This window comes from Bidens hawaiensis, unplaced genomic scaffold, assembly GCF_021521415.1.
Source record: "Bidens hawaiensis isolate Kalapana, Puna unplaced genomic scaffold, B.hawaiensis_p1.1 tig00032043_1, whole genome shotgun sequence".
NCBI lineage: Eukaryota > Viridiplantae > Streptophyta > Magnoliopsida > Asterales > Asteraceae > Bidens > Bidens hawaiensis.
Genome location: NW_027495424.1, coordinates 144439 through 148894, shown reverse-complemented (window position 1 = coordinate 148894; position 4456 = coordinate 144439).

Genomic DNA, 4456 nt, shown 5'->3' with positions numbered 1-4456 from the left:
TAGCTTTAGAGTTTGTGTATACACCAGATAATTCAATAATAAAGTTAAATATAAAGTTATAACTCCTTATTGTATATGAAAAAATGTATAACATCTATGCTTGTATCTATAATATGTGCACATAATTTTATTTTATTTATATCATAAAATGATTATTTTAAAATAAAATGAACTAATAAAACAATAATGTACATGCAAAAACATACCCGAGAACGTGCGCTCCATATATCTATTGAAAACAAATATTGTCTCAGTATCATATATATGTATAATTGAAAGAATTTTGGTTTTATTCCAACTTCGGAGAAGACTTCTCATACAATAATAGTTCTGAGCTACACCATGAAAAGATTTTGATAAGTTTGAGCGTGCTTCTCAAATTTTTCATATTGACAACATAAAAATAACACGTTAACCCGTTCAATTTTGTGAATGTGTTGTTTCACTTAAGCATAATTTTGTATGACATGATTCACATAAAACATTCAGATCATCACTGAAGGATAAGTTAATGCTGACACAAATGTTTCAAATTTAACAAAGTAAGAAGCATTGATAGGCATGAAGCTGGCATGTCGAAAGTGTTCGCTATATTTTCTTAAATTTTAATAGTCGTGGGAAAGATACTCAATTGCTAAATCCAATCTTTTGATTATTTCTAAAAATGTCCTTGAATATAAATTCGAAACCCAAATCACGTTTAAATTCTAACTTTCATATGTTCGACATGTTAAAGTCAAAACTTTAATCTCGCAGCAAGTCTGACGATAAATCTATTTTCATTATCAAACTTTTAAAAATACTCATATTGCCCCTTTTGACCTGTAACAACTTTTGAGCCAAATATGGTTAATTTGTACAAAACAATCTATTTACCAACTTTTGACCAATAACAATCAAATTTAAGTTTCACAAAAAAACCAGAAATAATTCTTGATTAAAAAAAACCAAGAAAGTAAACATGGTAAACTTTATTATATATGAATGTGAATGGTATATACTACCCCTACATTTTATCGGGGATGGATCTTGCGAGAAGTGATATTACAGCGGAAATGCGAGAAGTGAAGGTATAACTCCATTAATCCCTAATTTCACTCCCTTTCGTATGATGTTACATACATATATGTAGGTTGGTTGTATTTATGTCTTATTACACATTCAAACCTACCTACAAACATATAAATTTACCGAGCCACATTCAAACCTATGTACTGACACACATACAAACATATGTACACATATACAAAACATATGTACCTACACACATACATATGCACCTACACAACGCACATACACATAAGAAAGGAAGTGAAATTAGGGATTAATGGAGTTACACATTCACTTCTCGCTGTAAAAAAACTTCTGAAATGATCCAATACCACATTTTAACAGATATATAGTCTACTAAATTAACCGAAAAAATAAATAGATGAAAATAAAACATATATTTATAATATAAAATATAACAATTTATAATAATAATAATAATAATATATAAATGCATTTATTTTAAAAAGATGGATAATTATATAGCATATATTTATAATTTAATGATTAAAAAAATTGTTTTGTAAATAAAATCATATTCAAGTTTTTTTATTTATTGCTTTTATATTTATAATTTTCAACAATATACACAAATATAATATGTTAATGATAACATTTAAATTTATATTCTTTTCAATTTTTAACAAACACGGTTTGTTGTTCATTTTTGGATTTCACCAGGTTTGTTTTGGAATATATTTTAACAACTTATAATATTATAATGTACATACTTATTTTTACAAAAATGTATAAATATAATATAAAAATACTTTAAAGGAACATGAATAAGTTAATCATGTAATATAAATGAAGTGTAAAAGGAAAGTGGATAATTATTGGTCTATGCCATAAATTTGGATCAATTACTTTTGAAGAGAAAAAGTTGTGAGGTTTAACCACATAGAGACACGTGTACACAATTATTTTCTTTTATTAGAATAGGTAGGTATTTTCATGAGTCATGTGAACGTAATGTATATACATATGAAACTATTTATAATTAACTATTTTCCTCAAATATTAATCAAAAAGGTTCTCTTAAAATCAACTTATAAGAATATACAATTTACGTACATGCTTTATTAGCAGTTGTGTAACAGGTGGTCATTTCATTTCATATGATCTAAGTTAAAGTTGTCCGCGCATGCTTTTTCAAAAGACCTACTTAAGGTAGTAATTATGTAAACGTCCAGAATATGTACGTTCGTTAGAGTTGATAGTCTTAGCTGAGTTTGTATTGTCACACTAAATGTCAATATCGATGGAAGGTCAGTGTTAGTAAAATCTAATAAATATTGTACAGATATAATACTTAATATTTGTATTTTGATAAGGAGACTATAAAGATCAGCATGTTATACATTTTTTGGCCTCATTTCACCTATCCTAATTTGGGGAGCTAAAACCTAGAGTCAAAGACACACTCCAAGTAGGTTCAATGTAGATTTCGAAGGCTTTGAAGCAAAGATTGAAGACTGATCGAGAACTGGAAGGAAAAATATTCAACAATACACAACCATCTCTACTCGTTTTGGTTTAAAAATTCTAGATCTACGGTGTTTTATGTCATGTATAAGGAGTTTAGTTGTGGTCTGTGTTGTATATATGATCTAGACACCTGATGCACTTAGATTAAATGAATCCTAGCCAATAATAACAATTAATATGTGATTTTGTAGATGTTTATGCTCTATGTTTACTTCAATTCTATTAAAGTTATTCAAATGATTATTTGTATTTGCTTAACTTGATATATGATATTAAAGCTAGCTTGTGAATATTTTGTATGTATTATGAAAGGCAAATTGTTTGAATTAACAACGCCACGAGTGATAGCCATGATTCACATGTGTCCTAGTTCGTGTTGATTATTGAAACTTCAACTAAGATGGCTAAAGGCAAGAAACACACAACAGTGGTAAAGCGGAAATCATTAGACATACAGCCCAACCGGCATTAATAACGATTTGATAAGTTTGTTGTTTTCTAAATTAACTACAAAATCTTACTAAAAACAGAAGCATTCTCCGGACAAGTGAATACATGATACTGAAAGGCATAAATAGAACTTCGATAAAGCTGAGAACTCGTTATATCTAAAGCGTTGTCTACTAGGGGCCCCAATCTGAAAATAGTTTTAACTAACTTTAGTTGTTTGTTATAAGAGCTATAGCAAATAACATTATTGAGATAAGTATGAATAAATCATAAGAGAAAACAGTATTCAATAGAATAACTCAATTTATCACATCTTTAAACGCTAATTAGGAGTGTAGTTGATGAATCACCCAAGACACAAAGGCAAAATAACTTCAAGCGATGCATGTTACGAGTAACATATAATCTCAATAATTAACAAACAAGTTGTCAAAAACACAACGAATAAAACCAAATAAATGCCTTCGAAAACCAAGGTCAGTACCTGCGTAAGGTCGTATAGTGCCTTCTTCATCAAGAACGCATAATGGGGCGAATAGAGTCAACAAATCCAGAAGGTTGTGCATATATACATTCTTAAACAAATCACCGTGAAGAAAGGCAATTGATAAAACCAACGTGATATGGTTGACAATTTGACTAAATGTCTTAGGATACTTGGCGCATGGATCTTACAACACCTTTGAAGTAATTAGTCGGCTCTTTTATACAATCTTATGGATACATCGGGTTTTCTCTTGATCGAATAGACCCATTTACAACCAACAATTTTTTTTAAATACAATCAATAACTTATTAACATTTAACACAATCCAAACTCTGGATAATTAACATGAGAAAGATCCAACACCAAAACCCAAAGTTCGTAAGATTGTAAGGCATGAACTTTCGCACACATATAAAACCCACTATACCGACCATTTCTAGGTGTGTAATAAATAAGGGAGTAATCTCAAAATGGGACTGAAGGCCGAAGGCATGAAGATGACCATTACCAGGAAAGTGAGTTGGATGAAAAATGTGGTTATGTGAATGACCGACAATCGAAATAGAAGCATGAGAGATTATATGACGAATGGAGTGTCACACGGGTAATAAACTCATGTTAGTTTGACAAGGGAGAAAAAAGAAAATAAAATCCATGTATTGATTTTGTTTTTTCTTTTTCACTATTTTTTAATTGTGAATAACTTTTTGTACGTAATCTTCTTCTTTGCATCCTAAAATTGAACATTTTTTTCCTTAATTTTTTTAATCCATCACTTTTTCTAAAGCGTCTTAGAAAAACGTCTTGAACTTCTTATAACGTAGTGTAAGAATATAATTAGAGAGGTGTGTTGATATTTTGCAATAGCTTGTCAGAATCTAGCTTACAACGTTGTGTTATGAATTTATAAAGTTTTACCCGGTTATTTATGAATGTTTGCCCAAACTTTTTTATAAAAGAAAAAACCAACCACTTTTTATC